This window comes from Chrysemys picta, unplaced genomic scaffold, assembly GCF_011386835.1.
Source record: "Chrysemys picta bellii isolate R12L10 unplaced genomic scaffold, ASM1138683v2 scaf1066, whole genome shotgun sequence".
In the NCBI taxonomy this organism is placed as follows: domain Eukaryota; kingdom Metazoa; phylum Chordata; order Testudines; family Emydidae; genus Chrysemys; species Chrysemys picta.
Genome location: NW_027053773.1, coordinates 1 through 19,972, shown reverse-complemented (window position 1 = coordinate 19,972; position 19,972 = coordinate 1). Strand labels below are relative to the sequence as shown.

General features: G+C 55.0%; 1 long non-coding RNA gene across 1 annotated transcript; it reads left to right on the top strand.

Annotated features, from left to right (window-relative positions):
• Positions 1–599: 599 nt before the first annotated feature.
• LOC135979634 (uncharacterized) lies at positions 600–19,164 on the top strand. Its single transcript, XR_010596903.1, has 3 exons — positions 600–789; positions 17,210–17,266; positions 18,563–19,164. It is a non-coding gene; the product is annotated as an uncharacterized LOC135979634 (long non-coding RNA).
• The last annotated feature ends 808 nt before the right edge of the window (positions 19,165–19,972 follow it).

Sequence of the window (19,972 nt, the reverse complement as noted above, 5' to 3'; positions counted from 1 at the left end):
TCATTATTGCTAGGGGTTGCCATATTATATAAAATAATTTATTGATCAGAAACAAATATCTATGATAATTACATAAATAGGAACAATAAATAAATGACTGACATAAATATCCTGTTACAAATGGCGTCAAATGATCTGAAACTATTGTCACAGTGCACAGATAGACTAAATAGTAACAGCTTTTAAAATTCCACCGCATCTCATTTTAAATTCTGTATAAAATATTACTTGATTTTGATTAGTACTTCTAAAAATGTTGGTATTTAAATTTCTAAACTTCTTTGTGAGTTTGTCCTAGATTTGAAAACCCCATAATTCCACATGGATTCTCCTGCTAGCACTGAGGCTGAACTGCTTGTCTCTTATGAAAGAAATTGGTCTCTCTTCACTTTCATCCTGGGAAACTATAGGTCCTTACCATGGGCGTGCGCACGGGGCGGGCCCGGGCACACACCCTAATGCCCATGGGCCGGATCCGGATCTGGCCCCTCGGGGCTTTGGATCCGGCCCGCGGGATTTGCCCCCCGTGGTGCCGCAGACCCCGCGCTGCTTTCCGAAGCAGCCAGCAGGGCAGCATGTCTCTGGGGGTAAGGGGTTGCTCTAGGCACCGCCTCCCGAAGCTCCCATTGGCCGGGAACGGGGAACTGCGGCCAATGGGAGCTTCAGGGGAGGTACCTGGAGGCGTGGCAAGGGCAGCGTGCAGAGCCCTGTGCTGCCCCGCCCCTCCCCCGGGGCTGCGGGGAGCGGCCTGGCACGGGGCCCTGGCAGGCAGGGAGCGCGCCGCTGCGGGTAAGCCCGAACCTCTCCTGCACCCCCTCTCCCTGCCCTGAGCCCCCGGCCTGCACCCCGTTGAGCCGGGCTCCCCTTCCCCAGGGCTGGGCTGGCTGCTTTAACAGCCCCATGTGCTCCCTGGCAGCCTCCCACCCGGCAGCACCAACACAGCCGCTTAAGGTGGCCCGCGGGGCTGCTGCCCCAGCTCCCCCCCCCCAAGGCAGCTGCCCCCCTCCAGCGCCCAGGGTCCCAGACCCGCCTGCGGCTCCCCGCGCTGGCCAGGGGGCCGGGCACCACCCGGGGGGTCAGGCCGCCCCTGAGCCCAGCCCACCTTAAGTGGGGCCTGGGAGCCAGCAGGCCCGGGGCAGGGGGCGAGCCCGGCCCACAGGCCCCCTCCCGCAGCCCGGCTGCGAGCTCCGCTCCCCGGCGCTGTTCGGGGACTCCGGCCCGGCCCCCTCGGGCTTGAGTCCAGCCCTGGGAGCAGCCCAGCGCCCTGCGATCCACCCTGGCTGCCTCGGCCCGGCCCGGCCCCCTCTGCCCCGCCCTCGAGCCTGCCTGCCAGGACGGGGGAGCCCAGATCCCCAGCCCCGGGCCTGCCTGCAAACAGCCTACCCTCCTGCACCCCAACTCCCTCTCCTGAGCCCCCTGCCTGCACCTCTCACCCCAACCCCCTGCCCTGAGCTCCCAACTCCCTGTCCTGAGCCCCCTGCCTGCACCTCTCACCCCAACCCCCTGCCCTGAGCTCCCAACCCCCTGTCCTGAGCCCCCTGCCTGCACCTCTCACCCCAACCCCCTGCCCTGAGCTCCCAACCCCCTGTCATGAGCCCCCTGCCTGCACCTCTCACCCCAACCCCCTGCCCTGAGCTCCCAACCCCCTGTCCTGAGCCGCCTGCCTGCACCTCTCACCCCAACCCCCTGCCCTGAACCCCCTGCCTGCACCCTGTACCCCTCCTGCATCCCAACTCCCTGTCCTGAGCCCCCTGCCTGCACCTCTCACCCCAACCCCCTGCCTGCACCCTGTACCCCCTCCTGCATCCCAACTCCCTGTCCTGAGCTCCCAACCCCCTGTCCTGAGCCCCCTTGCTGCACCTTGCCCCACAACCCCCTGCCCTGAGCCCCCTGCCTGCACCTCTCACCCCAACCCCCGTCCTGAGCTCCCAACCCCCTGTCCTGAGCCCCCTGCCTGCACCTCTCACCCCAGCCCCCTGCCCTGAACCCCCTGCCTGCACCTTGCCCTGCAACCCCCTGCCCTGAGCCCCTCCTGCCCCCAACCCCCTGACGTGAGCCCCCTGCCTGCACCCTGCCCCTCCTGCACCCCAACTCCCTGTCCTGAGCCCCCTGCCGCACCTCTCCTGCACCCCAACTCCCTGTCCTAAGCCCCCTGCCACACCCTGCTCCCCAATCCCCTGCCCTGAGCCCCCTCCTGCACTCCGCACCCCTCCTGTACCCCAAGCCCCTTCCCTGAGCCCCCTCATACATCCCACACCCTCCTCTGTCCCAGTCCCTTGCCCTGAGCCCCTTCCTGCACACTGCACCCCTCCTGAACCCCAGCCCCCTGCCCTGAGCCCCCTGCCGCCCTCTGCCCCCTCTTGCACCTCAACCCTGAGCCCCCTCATACATCCCACACCCCCTCCTCTGCCCCCCAATCCCTTGCCCTGAGCCCCTTCCCGCACACAGCACCCCCTCCCACACCCAGCCGTTTATGATGTTCGCCTTTAAAAAAAGAAAAAAAATTCCCTGGGTGCACACCCTAATGCAATGTGCTGCGCACGCCTATGGTCCTTACCTCCTGGTCAGAGCGTCCCATTTTCCATCACTGCAACCAAACATGTCTCCACATGCCCAACTTGCTGATGAGTCTGTGTTGGAATATCTGAATGGAACTCTCACCTCAGGTCGTTTCAGAGAGATTTTTGCAAAAGCAGCAGGAAGATTTCCCAGATTGCCACCTTGCCGTTCCCTTCAGAGACACTCGAGGCTTGAAAACCCCTTGGGGCCACCTGAAATCTCTCCCTTCGTTCTGACATTAGAGGAAAATTATACACATCTTTTTTCTTGCAAAGGCGCCACAGGTCTGACACAAGGCACTGCATCTCTAGCAAACCAAGTTTGCTAGTCTCTAAGGCGCCACAGGTCTGACACAAGGCACTGCATCTCTAGCAAACCAAGTTTGCTAGTCTCTAAGGCGCCACAGGTCTGACACAAGGCACTGCATCTCTAGCAAACCAAGTTTGCTAGTCTCTAAGGCGCCACAGGTCTGACACAAGGCACTGCATCTCTAGCAAACCAAGTTTGCTAGTCTCTAAGGCGCCACAGGTCTGACACAAGGCACTGCATCTCTAGCAAACCAAGTTTGCTAGTCTCTAAGGCCTGGTCTACATTAGGCGTTTATGTCGAAGTTAGCGCCGTTAAATCGAATTAACCCTGCACCCGTCCACACTGCGATGCTATTTAGTTCGACATAGAGGTCTCTTTAATTCGACTTCTGTACTCCTCCCCGACGAGGGGAGTAGCGCTAAATTCGACATGGCCATGTCGAATTAGGCTAGGTGTGGATGGAAATCGACGCTAATAGCTCCGGGAGCTATCCCACAGTGCACCACTCTGTTGACGCTCTGGACAGCAGTGCGAGCTCGGATGCTCTGACCAGCCACACAGGAAAAGCCCCGGGAAAATTTGAATTTGAATTCCTTTTCCTGTCTGGCCAGTTTGAATCTCATTTCCTGTCTGGACATCGTGGCGAGCACAGCAGCACTGGCAACGATGCAGAGCTCTCCAGCAGTGATGGCCGTGCAGTCTGGGAATAGAAAGAGAGCCCCAGCATGGACTGATCGTGAAGTCTTGGATCTCATCGCTGTGTGGGGCGATGAGTCCGTGCTTTCCGAGCTGCGATCCAAAAGAAGGAATGCAAAGATCTATGAGAAGATCTCTAAAGACATGGCAGAGAGAGGATACAGCCGGGATGCAACGCAGTGCCGCGTGAAAATCAAGGAGCTGAGACAAGGCTACCAGAAGACCAAAGAGGCAAACGGACGCTCCGGATCCCATCCCCAGACATCCCGTTTCTACGAGGCACTGCATTCCATCCTCGGTGCTGCCGCCACCACTACCCCACCAGTGACCGTGGACTCTGAGGATGGGATACTGTCCACGGCCGGTTCCTCGGACATGTTAGGGGACGGGGAAGATGAGGAAGGAGATGAGGAGGGCGAGGCAGTCGGCAGCTCTCACAACGCTGATTTCCCCGACAGCCAGGATCTCTTCATCACCCTTACAGAGATCCCCTACGAAGCGTCCCCAGCCGTTACCCCGGACACAGAATCTGGTGAAGGATCAGCCAGTAAGTGTTGTAAACATCTAAACATTTATTTTTAACAAAACAGGAATATTAACAATTAAAAGAATGGGTTGTTCATGATTAGTGTGCCCTAGGCGCTTAACGGTTTAGTAATGGGCAGTGCAAGTTTTGAAAAGAAATCTAGCAATGTCCGTTTTTCAGTGATTGTCCTGCACAAGCCGCTCTACTGTTTATTCCCTGCTACTGCAGCTACAGTAAAATGCGGTCTATATGTCCGGGGATAGAGCAGTAATCCTCCTGGGACATCTCGATGAAGCTCTCCTGGAGGTAACTTGAAAGCCGTTGCATGAGGTTCTTGGGGAGAGCGGCCTTATTGGGTCCTCCGAAGTACGACACGTTGCCGCGCCACGAGATTATCAAGTACTCGGGGATCATTGCTCTGCACAGCAGGGCGGCATACGGCCCTGGTCTTTGGAGGCTTTCCCGGAGCATTCTCTCTTTGTCGCTCTCGGAGATCCTCATCAGGGTGATGTCGGCCATGGTGACCTGCTTTTAATTAGGTAGGGGAATGTTAGTGTTGGGACTGCTTTCCCGTTCCTTTACAGAACTGTAACCGCTGGTTTGCAGCCACGCGGTGGAGGCGGGAGAGGGGCAGCCGAAAGGGATCATTCCCGGGGACAGCCGCGAGGGGGTGGGACAGGGGCAGAGTTCCCGCTTGCCGGATTGCTGGCAGCAGGGACTGACATTGATTTAAATGTGAAATGAGGCCAGTGGTAATATAAAAGTTTTAAACTGCCACAAGTGTACGGCTTACCATGTCTGCCTGCAACAGAAATTCCGTTGTGCTGCCTCGCTTCTCAAATGTGCTGTTCAAGACCCCAGGCACTGAATGCGAAGGCCGAGAATTCGACCTTGTGCTGAGTGCGCATGTGAAAGGTGCTGTGCATGGTCTTGTTCACAGAGAAAGACTATGTTCTTTGTTCACAACTACATTTATCTTTCTGAGGAATTCACTCCCTTTTTCCCATTTCCACAGCCCCGTCTGCGACTGTCTCACAACCTAGCCTGGAATCACACTCCCAGAGGCTAGCGCGGATTAGGCGTAGGAAGAAGAGGACACGGGAGGACATGTTCTCTGAGCTTATGGCCTCTTCCCAAGCCCAGGCAGCACAGCAGACCCAGTGGCGGGAGAACTTGACCCGAATGCACCAAGCCAACATGGATCGGGAGGAGAGGTGGCGGCAGGAAGACCAGCAGGCGACTCAAACGCTGCTTGGACTACTGAGGGAGCAAACGGACACGCTCCGGCGCCTTGTGGATGTTCTGCAGGAACGGAGGCAGGAGGACAGAGCCCCGCTGCAGTCCATCTCTAACCGCCCTCCCCCGCCACCAAGTCCCATACCCACCTCACCCAAAGTGCAAAGAAGGAGAGGCGGCAGAGTCCCTGCTAAGTCTCACTCCACCCCTGCAGAGAGCTCTAGTAGCAGAAGGCTCTCATTTCCCAAAATTTGAAAAGTTCTTTCCTTCCCGCCTGACACAAGCCCCCATCCAAGTTTCACCTCCCAATGCCATGTGTAGTTGATAATAAAAAATTCGTTTCTGTTAACTACTGTTTCAATCATGTTCTTTTGGAGGAGGAGGGGAAAGGGGGTTGGTAATTGGACAGGACAGTCTCCTTTGGCAGGGTACATAGTCGGGGGCAGGCACAGCAGCAGGGCACATACACAGTGCAGTGATGCAGTGACTAGTTGCCCCGGTTAGTCTGGGAGGTTGTTTTGATGTAATGTTGGGGGGGGGGGTGGGTTGCTCTGTGACTTTGTGGCGGGGGAGGGCAGTTACAGATCTTAAGCGCCGGTCCTTAGGCAGGATGACAGAGCCACACAGCATGGGATCTGTAACCGTCCTCCCCCTGCCACAAAGTCAAATAGACCCCCCATACACACAGTCCCGATCAGGGGGGTTGACAGGCTCCGTTGAAACAAGCATCCCACCGCAGCGGAGCCTGTCAATCCTTGAGTTTAGAAGCTGCATTCGCGTCACAACACTACACCCGCCCCGCACCACAGTCTGCGTCCCAGTTTTAAAAAATTCCCGCGAAAACAGTATTAAAGAAAACGGTGTGCTTTAACAAAGTAGAACTATTTTTATTTCGACACGTGTGTTGGAGGGGGGGTGAAGGGGGTATGTAACTGGATAGGATAGTCAACATTAACTGGGTAAAGAAACGGGGGCAGGTTTAGCTTCTCAGTACACAAACTATAAAGTCACAGGTTACCCTGCTCACTCAGGAACTTTGCTTTCAAAGCCTCCCGGATGCACAGCGCTTCCCGCTGGTCTCTTCTAATCGCCCGGCTGTCTGGCTGTGAGTAATCACCAGCCAGGCTATTTTCCTCAACCTCCCACCCCGCCATAAAGGTCTCCCCCTTGCTCTCACAGAGATTGTGGAGCACACAGCAAGCTGCTATAACAATGGGGATATTGGTTTCGCTGAGATCACAGCGAGTCAGTAAGCTTCTCCATCTCCCCTTGAGACGGCCAAAAGCACACTCCACCACCATTCTGCACTTGCTCAGCCGGTAGTTGAAGAGTTCTTTTTCAGTGTCCAGGGCGCCAGTATAGGGCTTCATGAGCCAGGGCATTAGCGGGTAGGCTGGGTCCCCGAGGATGACTATAGGCATCTCCACATCCCCAACAGTTATTTTGTGGTCCGGGAAGTAAATACCTTGTTGCAGCCGTCTAAACAGACCAGAGTTCCTGAAAACACGAGCGTCATGAACCTTGCCCGGCCATCCCACGTAGATGTTGGTAAAACGTCCCCTGTGGTCCACCAGTGCTTGCAGCACCATGGAAAAGTAGCCCTTTCGGTTAATGTACTGGGTGGCCTGGTGGTCCGGTGCCAGGATAGGGATGTGAGTTCCATCTATGGCCCCACCGCAGTTTGGGAATCCCATCACTGCGAAGCCATCTATGATCGCCTCCACGTTTCCCAGGGTCACTACCTTTGGCAGCAGTACATCAACGATTGCCTTGGCTACTTGCATCACAACAACCCCCACGGTAGATTTGCCCACCCCAAACTGGTTCGCGACTGACCGGTAGCTGTCTGGCGTTGCAAGCTTCCAGAGGGCTATGGCCACTCGCTTCTGTACACTCAGTGCAGCTCGCAACCGGGTGTCACTGCGCTTCAGGGCAGGGGACAGCAACTCACAAAGTTCCAGGAAAGTTCCCTTCCGCATGCGAAAGTTTCGCAGCCACTGGGATTCATCCCAGACCTGCAGCACTATGCGGTCCCACCACTCAGTGCTTGTTTCCCGTGCCCAGAATCGCCGTTCCACGGCATCAACATGACCCATTGCCACTGTGATGTCCTCGGCGCTGGGTCGCCTGCTTTCTGACAGGTCTGTGCTACTCTCAGACTTCAGGACATCACCGCGGTGCCGTAGCCTCCTCGCCTGACTTTTCTGCATCTGCCTCAGGGAAACCTTTATGATAAGCTGCGAGACGTTGAGAGCGGCCACAACTGCAGCGATGGTCGCAGCGGGCTCCATGCTCGGAGTACAGTGGCGTCCGCGCTGTCAATGACTGGAAAAGCGCGCGAACTGTTTTCCCGCCGGCGCTTTCAGGGAGGGAGGGCGGGAGTGATGGACGGATGACGACAGTTTCCCAAAAGCACCCTCGACTCATTTTGTTACCCAGAAGGCATTGCCGGCTACACCCAGAATTCCAATGGGCAGAGGGGACTGCGGGAACTGTGGGATAGCTGACCACAGTGCACCGCTTCGAATGTCGACGCTATCACCGTTAGTGTGGACGCACAAAGTCGAATTACTGTCCTTAGTGTGGACACACACGTTCGACTTTGCAATATCGATTACAAAAATTTGATGCAAGTAAAATCGAACTACTCTCGTAGTGTAGACAAGGCCTGAGGCGCCACAGGTCTCTGACCCAAGGCACTGCATCCCTAGCAAACCAGGTTTGCTAGTCTCTGAGGCGCCACAGGTCTCTGACCCAAGGCACTGCATCCCTAGCAAACCAGGTTTGCTAGTCTCTGAGGCGCCACAGGTCTCTGACCCAAGGCACTGCATCCCTAGCAAACCAGGTTTGCTAGTCTCTGAGGCGCCACAGGTCTCTGACCCAAGGCACTGCATCCCTAGCAAACCAGGTTTGCTAGTCTCTGAGGCGCCACAGGTCTCTGACCCAAGGCACTGCATCCCTAGCAAACCAGGTTTGCTAGTCTCTGAGGCGCCACAGGTCTCTGACCCAAGGCACTGCATCCCTAGCAAACCAAGTTTGCTAGTCTCTGAGGCGCCACAGGTCTCTGACCCAAGGCACTGCATCCCTAGCAAACCAGGTTTGCTAGTCTCTGAGGCGCCACAGGTCTCTGACCCAAGGCACTGCATCCCTAGCAAACCAGGTTTGCTAGTCTCTGAGGCGCCACAGGTCTCTGACCCAAGGCACTGCATCCCTAGCAAACCAAGTTTGCTAGTCTCTGAGGCGCCACAGGTCTCTGACCCAAGGCACTGCATCCCTAGCAAACCAAGTTTGCTAGTCTCTGAGGCGCCACAGGTCTCTGACCCAAGGCACTGCATCCCTAGCAAACCAAGTTTGCTAGTCTCTGAGGCGCCACAGGTCTCTGACCCAAGGCACTGCATCCCTAGCAAACCAAGTTTGCTAGTCTCTGAGGCGCCACAGGTCTCTGACCCAAGGCACTGCATCCCTAGCAAACCAAGTTTGCTAGTCTCTGAGGCGCCACAGGTCTCTGACCCAAGGCACTGCATCCCTAGCAAACCAAGTTTGCTAGTCTCTGAGGCGCCACAGGTCTCTGACCCAAGGCACTGCATCCCTAGCAAACCAAGTTTGCTAGTCTCTGAGGCGCCACAGGTCTCTGACCCAAGGCACTGCATCCCTAGCAAACCAAGTTTGCTAGTCTCTGAGGCGCCACAGGTCTCTGACCCAAGGCACTGCATCCCTAGCAAACCAAGTTTGCTAGTCTCTGAGGCGCCACAGGTCTCTGACCCAAGGCACTGCATCCCTAGCAAACCAAGTTTGCTAGTCTCTGAGGCGCCACAGGTCTCTGACCCAAGGCACTGCATCCCTAGCAAACCAAGTTTGCTAGTCTCTGAGGCGCCACAGGTCTCTGACCCAAGGCACTGCATCCCTAGCAAACCAAGTTTGCTAGTCTCTGAGGCGCCACAGGTCTCTGACCCAAGGCACTGCATCCCTAGCAAACCAAGTTTGCTAGTCTCTGAGGCGCCACAGGTCTCTGACCCAAGGCACTGCATCCCTAGCAAACCAAGTTTGCTAGTCTCTGAGGCGCCACAGGTCTCTGACCCAAGGCACTGCATCCCTAGCAAACCAAGTTTGCTAGTCTCTGAGGCGCCACAGGTCTCTGACCCAAGGCACTGCATCCCTAGCAAACCAAGTTTGCTAGTCTCTGAGGCGCCACAGGTCTCTGACCCAAGGCACTGCATCCCTAGCAAACCAAGTTTGCTAGTCTCTGAGGCGCCACAGGTCTCTGACCCAAGGCACTGCATCCCTAGCAAACCAAGTTTGCTAGTCTCTGAGGCGCCACAGGTCTCTGACCCAAGGCACTGCATCCCTAGCAAACCAAGTTTGCTAGTCTCTGAGGCGCCACAGGTCTCTGACCCAAGGCACTGCATCCCTAGCAAACCAAGTTTGCTAGTCTCTGAGGCGCCACAGGTCTCTGACCCAAGGCACTGCATCCCTAGCAAACCAAGTTTGCTAGTCTCTGAGGCGCCACAGGTCTCTGACCCAAGGCACTGCATCCCTAGCAAACCAAGTTTGCTAGTCTCTGAGGCGCCACAGGTCTCTGACCCAAGGCACTGCATCCCTAGCAAACCAAGTTTGCTAGTCTCTGAGGCGCCACAGGTCTCTGACCCAAGGCACTGCATCCCTAGCAAACCAAGTTTGCTAGTCTCTGAGGCGCCACAGGTCTCTGACCCAAGGCACTGCATCCCTAGCAAACCAAGTTTGCTAGTCTCTGAGGCGCCACAGGTCTCTGACCCAAGGCACTGCATCCCTAGCAAACCAAGTTTGCTAGTCTCTGAGGCGCCACAGGTCTCTGACCCAAGGCACTGCATCCCTAGCAAACCAAGTTTGCTAGTCTCTGAGGCGCCACAGGTCTCTGACCCAAGGCACTGCATCCCTAGCAAACCAAGTTTGCTAGTCTCTGAGGCGCCACAGGTCTCTGACCCAAGGCACTGCATCCCTAGCAAACCAAGTTTGCTAGTCTCTAAGGCGCCACAGGTCTCTGACCCAAGGCACTGCATCCCTAGCAAACCAAGTTTGCTAGTCTCTAAGGCGCCACAGGTCTCTGACCCAAGGCACTGCATCCCTAGCAAACCAAGTTTGCTAGTCTCTAAGGCGCCACAGGTCTCTGACCCAAGGCACTGCATCCCTAGCAAACCAAGTTTGCTAGTCTCTAAGGCGCCACAGGTCTCTGACCCAAGGCACTGCATCCCTAGCAAACCAAGTTTGCTAGTCTCTAAGGCGCCACAGGTCTCTGACCCAAGGCACTGCATCCCTAGCAAACCAAGTTTGCTAGTCTCTAAGGCGCCACAGGTCTCTGACCCAAGGCACTGCATCCCTAGCAAACCAAGTTTGCTAGTCTCTAAGGCGCCACAGGTCTCTGACCCAAGGCACTGCATCCCTAGCAAACCAAGTTTGCTAGTCTCTAAGGCGCCACAGGTCTCTGACCCAAGGCACTGCATCCCTAGCAAACCAAGTTTGCTAGTCTCTAAGGCGCCACAGGTCTCTGACCCAAGGCACTGCATCCCTAGCAAACCAAGTTTGCTAGTCTCTAAGGCGCCACAGGTCTCTGACCCAAGGCACTGCATCCCTAGCAAACCAAGTTTGCTAGTCTCTAAGGCGCCACAGGTCTCTGACCCAAGGCACTGCATCCCTAGCAAACCAAGTTTGCTAGTCTCTAAGGCGCCACAGGTCTCTGACCCAAGGCACTGCATCCCTAGCAAACCAAGTTTGCTAGTCTCTAAGGCGCCACAGGTCTCTGACCCAAGGCACTGCATCCCTAGCAAACCAAGTTTGCTAGTCTCTAAGGCGCCACAGGTCTCTGACCCAAGGCACTGCATCCCTAGCAAACCAAGTTTGCTAGTCTCTAAGGCGCCACAGGTCTCTGACCCAAGGCACTGCATCCCTAGCAAACCAAGTTTGCTAGTCTCTAAGGCGCCACAGGTCTCTGACCCAAGGCACTGCATCCCTAGCAAACCAAGTTTGCTAGTCTCTAAGGCGCCACAGGTCTCTGACCCAAGGCACTGCATCCCTAGCAAACCAAGTTTGCTAGTCTCTAAGGCGCCACAGGTCTCTGACCCAAGGCACTGCATCCCTAGCAAACCAAGTTTGCTAGTCTCTAAGGCGCCACAGGTCTCTGACCCAAGGCACTGCATCCCTAGCAAACCAAGTTTGCTAGTCTCTAAGGCGCCACAGGTCTCTGACCCAAGGCACTGCATCCCTAGCAAACCAAGTTTGCTAGTCTCTAAGGCGCCACAGGTCTCTGACCCAAGGCACTGCATCCCTAGCAAACCAAGTTTGCTAGTCTCTAAGGCGCCACAGGTCTCTGACCCAAGGCACTGCATCCCTAGCAAACCAAGTTTGCTAGTCTCTAAGGCGCCACAGGTCTCTGACCCAAGGCACTGCATCCCTAGCAAACCAAGTTTGCTAGTCTCTAAGGCGCCACAGGTCTCTGACCCAAGGCACTGCATCCCTAGCAAACCAAGTTTGCTAGTCTCTAAGGCGCCACAGGTCTCTGACCCAAGGCACTGCATCCCTAGCAAACCAAGTTTGCTAGTCTCTAAGGCGCCACAGGTCTCTGACCCAAGGCACTGCATCCCTAGCAAACCAAGTTTGCTAGTCTCTAAGGCGCCACAGGTCTCTGACCCAAGGCACTGCATCCCTAGCAAACCAAGTTTGCTAGTCTCTAAGGCGCCACAGGTCTCTGACCCAAGGCACTGCATCCCTAGCAAACCAAGTTTGCTAGTCTCTAAGGCGCCACAGGTCTCTGACCCAAGGCACTGCATCCCTAGCAAACCAAGTTTGCTAGTCTCTAAGGCGCCACAGGTCTCTGACCCAAGGCACTGCATCCCTAGCAAACCAAGTTTGCTAGTCTCTAAGGCGCCACAGGTCTCTGACCCAAGGCACTGCATCCCTAGCAAACCAAGTTTGCTAGTCTCTAAGGCGCCACAGGTCTCTGACCCAAGGCACTGCATCCCTAGCAAACCAAGTTTGCTAGTCTCTAAGGCGCCACAGGTCTCTGACCCAAGGCACTGCATCCCTAGCAAACCAAGTTTGCTAGTCTCTAAGGCGCCACAGGTCTCTGACCCAAGGCACTGCATCCCTAGCAAACCAAGTTTGCTAGTCTCTAAGGCGCCACAGGTCTCTGACCCAAGGCACTGCATCCCTAGCAAACCAAGTTTGCTAGTCTCTAAGGCGCCACAGGTCTCTGACCCAAGGCACTGCATCCCTAGCAAACCAAGTTTGCTAGTCTCTAAGGCGCCACAGGTCTCTGACCCAAGGCACTGCATCCCTAGCAAACCAAGTTTGCTAGTCTCTAAGGCGCCACAGGTCTCTGACCCAAGGCACTGCATCCCTAGCAAACCAAGTTTGCTAGTCTCTAAGGCGCCACAGGTCTCTGACCCAAGGCACTGCATCCCTAGCAAACCAAGTTTGCTAGTCTCTAAGGCGCCACAGGTCTCTGACCCAAGGCACTGCATCCCTAGCAAACCAAGTTTGCTAGTCTCTAAGGCGCCACAGGTCTCTGACCCAAGGCACTGCATCCCTAGCAAACCAAGTTTGCTAGTCTCTAAGGCGCCACAGGTCTCTGACCCAAGGCACTGCATCCCTAGCAAACCAAGTTTGCTAGTCTCTAAGGCGCCACAGGTCTCTGACCCAAGGCACTGCATCCCTAGCAAACCAAGTTTGCTAGTCTCTAAGGCGCCACAGGTCTCTGACCCAAGGCACTGCATCCCTAGCAAACCAAGTTTGCTAGTCTCTAAGGCGCCACAGGTCTCTGACCCAAGGCACTGCATCCCTAGCAAACCAAGTTTGCTAGTCTCTAAGGCGCCACAGGTCTCTGACCCAAGGCACTGCATCCCTAGCAAACCAAGTTTGCTAGTCTCTAAGGCGCCACAGGTCTCTGACCCAAGGCACTGCATCCCTAGCAAACCAAGTTTGCTAGTCTCTAAGGCGCCACAGGTCTCTGACCCAAGGCACTGCATCCCTAGCAAACCAAGTTTGCTAGTCTCTAAGGCGCCACAGGTCTCTGACCCAAGGCACTGCATCCCTAGCAAACCAAGTTTGCTAGTCTCTAAGGCGCCACAGGTCTCTGACCCAAGGCACTGCATCCCTAGCAAACCAAGTTTGCTAGTCTCTAAGGCGCCACAGGTCTCTGACCCAAGGCACTGCATCCCTAGCAAACCAAGTTTGCTAGTCTCTAAGGCGCCACAGGTCTCTGACCCAAGGCACTGCATCCCTAGCAAACCAAGTTTGCTAGTCTCTAAGGCGCCACAGGTCTCTGACCCAAGGCACTGCATCCCTAGCAAACCAAGTTTGCTAGTCTCTAAGGCGCCACAGGTCTCTGACCCAAGGCACTGCATCCCTAGCAAACCAAGTTTGCTAGTCTCTAAGGCGCCACAGGTCTCTGACCCAAGGCACTGCATCCCTAGCAAACCAAGTTTGCTAGTCTCTAAGGCGCCACAGGTCTCTGACCCAAGGCACTGCATCCCTAGCAAACCAAGTTTGCTAGTCTCTAAGGCGCCACAGGTCTCTGACCCAAGGCACTGCATCCCTAGCAAACCAAGTTTGCTAGTCTCTAAGGCGCCACAGGTCTCTGACCCAAGGCACTGCATCCCTAGCAAACCAAGTTTGCTAGTCTCTAAGGCGCCACAGGTCTCTGACCCAAGGCACTGCATCCCTAGCAAACCAAGTTTGCTAGTCTCTAAGGCGCCACAGGTCTCTGACCCAAGGCACTGCATCCCTAGCAAACCAAGTTTGCTAGTCTCTAAGGCGCCACAGGTCTCTGACCCAAGGCACTGCATCCCTAGCAAACCAAGTTTGCTAGTCTCTAAGGCGCCACAGGTCTCTGACCCAAGGCACTGCATCCCTAGCAAACCAAGTTTGCTAGTCTCTAAGGCGCCACAGGTCTCTGACCCAAGGCACTGCATCCCTAGCAAACCAAGTTTGCTAGTCTCTAAGGCGCCACAGGTCTCTGACCCAAGGCACTGCATCCCTAGCAAACCAAGTTTGCTAGTCTCTAAGGCGCCACAGGTCTCTGACCCAAGGCACTGCATCCCTAGCAAACCAAGTTTGCTAGTCTCTAAGGCGCCACAGGTCTCTGACCCAAGGCACTGCATCCCTAGCAAACCAAGTTTGCTAGTCTCTAAGGCGCCACAGGTCTCTGACCCAAGGCACTGCATCCCTAGCAAACCAAGTTTGCTAGTCTCTAAGGCGCCACAGGTCTCTGACCCAAGGCACTGCATCCCTAGCAAACCAAGTTTGCTAGTCTCTAAGGCGCCACAGGTCTCTGACCCAAGGCACTGCATCCCTAGCAAACCAAGTTTGCTAGTCTCTAAGGCGCCACAGGTCTCTGACCCAAGGCACTGCATCCCTAGCAAACCAAGTTTGCTAGTCTCTAAGGCGCCACAGGTCTCTGACCCAAGGCACTGCATCCCTAGCAAACCAAGTTTGCTAGTCTCTAAGGCGCCACAGGTCTCTGACCCAAGGCACTGCATCCCTAGCAAACCAAGTTTGCTAGTCTCTAAGGCGCCACAGGTCTCTGACCCAAGGCACTGCATCCCTAGCAAACCAAGTTTGCTAGTCTCTAAGGCGCCACAGGTCTCTGACCCAAGGCACTGCATCCCTAGCAAACCAAGTTTGCTAGTCTCTAAGGCGCCACAGGTCTCTGACCCAAGGCACTGCATCCCTAGCAAACCAAGTTTGCTAGTCTCTAAGGCGCCACAGGTCTCTGACCCAAGGCACTGCATCCCTAGCAAACCAAGTTTGCTAGTCTCTAAGGCGCCACAGGTCTCTGACCCAAGGCACTGCATCCCTAGCAAACCAAGTTTGCTAGTCTCTAAGGCGCCACAGGTCTCTGACCCAAGGCACTGCATCCCTAGCAAACCAAGTTTGCTAGTCTCTAAGGCGCCACAGGTCTCTGACCCAAGGCACTGCATCCCTAGCAAACCAAGTTTGCTAGTCTCTAAGGCGCCACAGGTCTCTGACCCAAGGCACTGCATCCCTAGCAAACCAAGTTTGCTAGTCTCTAAGGCGCCACAGGTCTCTGACCCAAGGCACTGCATCCCTAGCAAACCAAGTTTGCTAGTCTCTAAGGCGCCACAGGTCTCTGACCCAAGGCACTGCATCCCTAGCAAACCAAGTTTGCTAGTCTCTAAGGCGCCACAGGTCTCTGACCCAAGGCACTGCATCCCTAGCAAACCAAGTTTGCTAGTCTCTAAGGCGCCACAGGTCTCTGACCCAAGGCACTGCATCCCTAGCAAACCAAGTTTGCTAGTCTCTAAGGCGCCACAGGTCTCTGACCCAAGGCACTGCATCCCTAGCAAACCAAGTTTGCTAGTCTCTAAGGCGCCACAGGTCTCTGACCCAAGGCACTGCATCCCTAGCAAACCAAGTTTGCTAGTCTCTAAGGCGCCACAGGTCTCTGACCCAAGGCACTGCATCCCTAGCAAACCAAGTTTGCTAGTCTCTAAGGCGCCACAGGTCTCTGACCCAAGGCACTGCATCCCTAGCAAACCAAGTTTGCTAGTCTCTAAGGCGCCACAGGTCTCTGACCCAAGGCACTGCATCCCTAGCAAACCAAGTTTGCTAGTCTCTAAGGCGCCACAGGTCTCTGACCCAAGGCACTGCATCCCTAGCAAACCAAGTTTGCTAGTCTCTAAGGCGCCACAGGTCTCTGACCCAAGGCACTGCATCCCTAGCAAACCAAGTTTGCTAGTCTCTAAGGCGCCACAGGTCTCTGACCCAAGGCACTGCATCCCTAGCAAACCAAGTTTGCTAGTCTCTAAGGCGCCACAGGTCTCTGACCCAAGGCACTGCATCCCTAGCAAACCAAGTTTGCTAGTCTCTAAGGCGCCACAGGTCTCTGACCCAAGGCACTGCATCCCTAGCAAACCAAGTTTGCTAGTCTCTAAGGCGCCACAGGTCTCTGACCCAAGGCACTGCATCCCTAGCAAACCAAGTTTGCTAGTCTCTAAGGCGCCACAGGTCTCTGACCCAAGGCACTGCATCCCTAGCAAACCAAGTTTGCTAGTCTCTAAGGCGCCACAGGTCTCTGACCCAAGGCACTGCATCCCTAGCAAACCAAGTTTGCTAGTCTCTAAGGCGCCACAGGTCTCTGACCCAAGGCACTGCATCCCTAGCAAACCAAGTTTGCTAGTCTCTAAGGCGCCACAGGTCTCTGACCCAAGGCACTGCATCCCTAGCAAACCAAGTTTGCTAGTCTCTAAGGCGCCACAGGTCTCTGACCCAAGGCACTGCATCCCTAGCAAACCAAGTTTGCTAGTCTCTAAGGCGCCACAGGTCTCTGACCCAAGGCACTGCATCCCTAGCAAACCAAGTTTGCTAGTCTCTAAGGCGCCACAGGTCTCTGACCCAAGGCACTGCAACTCTGCAGTCAGAGGTGACTCTTAGCCAGCGTAAAACAGAAGGTTTATTCGTTGACAGGAACACGGCGTAGAACAGACGTAACTATTACAAACGTGTGTGCCTTTCAGCCAAGTCCATCCTGGGAATCCTGGGCCAGACGCCCTGGATTCCCCTTTTCCAGTCTCCCAAGGCAGACTGCCAGCCTCCAGCCACCTGACCTGGGACACTCCCCTTGATGCCCCTCCTCCTTCTTGGTCTCACTTCGCAGGCCAAAGGTGTCACCTGGCCGCACCCCCCTCCTGGGTCTCAGGTTACATAGATGCAAATAGCTGGGCAGTCTCACCTGCCCTGAGGGCCTCCGCAAAATCACACTCCCAATTCCCACCAGCTAAGTATTGGTGCATTACACTGGGAAACTAAGGTACACACAGTATTAGGACAGGACAGTAAGACTCGCACGCAACATAACAAGATAAATAAAACCCCACTTCGTCATATCCACAGAACAAACTACAGCCTGCCTGGGATGGGCCCTTCAAGGTCATCAAACAGCTGAATGAGGTAAACTATGGAGTGAAACTGTCTAACTGGGCTCACAGCCACTGGGTGTACCATGTCAACGTGATGAAGCCATACTTTGACAGGGAGAATTTGGTACTGGCCATCTGTGGCCAGCGGGAGGAGCAGGAAGATGACCCACTGGTGGATCTATTCCCTGAGACGGGGCCGGCCCTTCGCCGGAATCAATTCCCCTCTCAGATCAGCTTACCCCTGCCCAGTAGGCTGAGATCCGAGAGGCGCTGCTCTCCAACGAGCCTGGGCTCAGTATCCTGGCTGTCCACCAGGTGGCGACAGGAGCCCACCCCCCGGTAAGATGCTCCCCGTTCCAGGTCACTGGGAAAAAAGCCCAACCTGGAGAGAGAGGTCAAGGACATGCTGGCTATAGGGGTGGTCCAGCTGTCTTCCAGCCCTTGGGCCTCTCCCGTAGTGTTGATCCCCAAGAAGAACGGGTCAATCTGGTTTTGTGCGGATTACCGGAGGCTTAATGCCATCACCAAGTTCGATGCCTACCCCATGCCTAGGCCTGATGATCTTCTAGACGGGACGGGGAGGTGGGGGTCGTTATCTCACTACTATGGATCTCACCAAGGGCTACAGGCAAGTACCTTGTGGATCCGGATGCTGGGCAGAAATCTGCTTTTATCACCCCTCTGGGGTTATAAGAGTTCCTGGTCCTACCTTTTGGGCCTAAATGGGGCACCTGCCACCTTGCAGCGTCTGGTGGACCAGTTACTCATTCAGATGGAGAATTTTGCCTTGGCATATAGTGATGATATCTGCGTTTTTAGCCAGAACTAGGAGGACCATGTGGCCCAGGTTAAACAAGGGCGGAACTGGCTCCAGGACACAGGTCTGCCTATAAAAGCTGGGAAGTGCAAAGGTGGTGGTGGGGAGAGACATCCCATCGGGTATGTGAGCAGAAAGCTGCTGCCCCAGAAGCAGAACTCTCCAGCCATAGAAAAGGAATGCCTGGCCAGGGCGGCTGGGCCTTAAAAAGCTGCAGCCATATCGCTTTTGGTCGGCTTTCCGCCAGGCCAGAGGGGGGCGCCCGCCGATGGCCGCCAGGCCAGAGGGGGGCGCCCGCCGATGGCCGGTTTCCGAAAGATGGTGCTCAGCTAGTGAGGGTCTAATTCTGCCCGAAGAAACCACAAAGAACTGTCTTGGACCTAAATATCCAGACTGTCTGCAGATGCGGAAAGGAACCGTGTATCAGTAGATTACACTGAGTTTGCGTGCGGGACATGGCATTGTCGGTTCTCACTTACCCACGCCTTGTGCTCTATCTCTCTGTTTCAGACATCATGAAGCACAAGTGGAGAAGAAGGAAGTGTCAGGAATGCCACACACAGAGGAGAAAAGAAGATGGAGGAAAAGGAAAGGAACTCTGGGCACAGTAACCAACCTCAAATCAGGCCTCAGGTCATGTAATTAGACTGTAGGGGAATCTCGAGCCTCCTAATATCTTGAGCAGCGTGACAGCCCTGTAAGTTGGGTCCGGGTCTGTGCTATTGTGTCGTTTTGACATTCTGCTCCGTTATCTGGCTATTGAGGGTGACTGCCCTGTAATCAGGGTGCAAGTCACCTCCCTCTGTCTTTGGAGGGGCATTGAGCTCTTTGTTAAACTGAGCAATGTGACCGCCCTGTATCTGGGGTCCGGGTCTCGGCCCTCTTGCTCATTTGGCTTTATGCCGTGCTCTGCCCCATTAGTCAGCGTGACATCCCTGTAATTAGGGTCCATGTCACAAGCCTCTCTAGGATGGGACATATCGAGCTCTTTGGTACTTTGACAGCTTGACCTTCCTGTAATTCAGGTTATGGTCTCTCCTCTTTGGCTAATACCAGCGACCACCCTGTAATCAGGGTACAGGTTGCATCTAGCTTTTGAAATCTGGGGGATTAGAATCATTTGAGTTACGTGGGCCCGCTTGACCTCCCTGTAACTAGGGTGTGCGTCTCCGAGGCCCTCTGGGTCTCTTGGCCTCGTGCTGTCTTCACAGCCTGCTGCCAACGACCGCCCTGTAATCAGGGATCCGGTCTTTGCCCTCTAGTCTCTTGGCACTTGGCCAAATGCAGCCACTGCTCTGAATGAGCACCCTGTAAACAGGGTACAGGTCTCATCTGCTACTATTTCTGGCGCTCCCATGAGACTGTGTCCAGAGTTCCGGCCCTTCCAACAGCGCTTCCAACTTGCCTGGAATTCTGCAGCCAAGTCTCCTGCTTTCTACTCACTTCTTGGACTCTTGGAGACCTGACATGCTACTGGTGGTAAGATCCGAAAGGGAGTGTCTGGGGCTGTTTTGGACTAAGTCATTCCAGGCAGTATACCTTGTCACATTGATTTAGGAATACTTGTCAATTAATTCCTTACCCCCCTTCATCATTTTATTCCTCCTGATTTTGTATGGAGGCTGCCTGGTGAAATAATTGTCAAGGGGAAATCTGGAGATTGTGGCTTTAGAGGGGAATGGGCCCAGTAGTTTTCTCACCCAGTGCAGCTTGGGAGGAGCGGGAAATGCTTGTGGAAGTGTCTGAGGACCACAAAGAACTGTCTTGGACCTAAATATCCAGACTGTCTGCAGATGCGGAAAGGAACAGTGTATCAGTAGATTACACTGAGTTTGCGTACGGGACATGGCATTGTCGGTTCTCACTTACACACGCCTTGTGCTCTCTCTCTCTGTTTCAGACATCATGAAGCACAAGTGG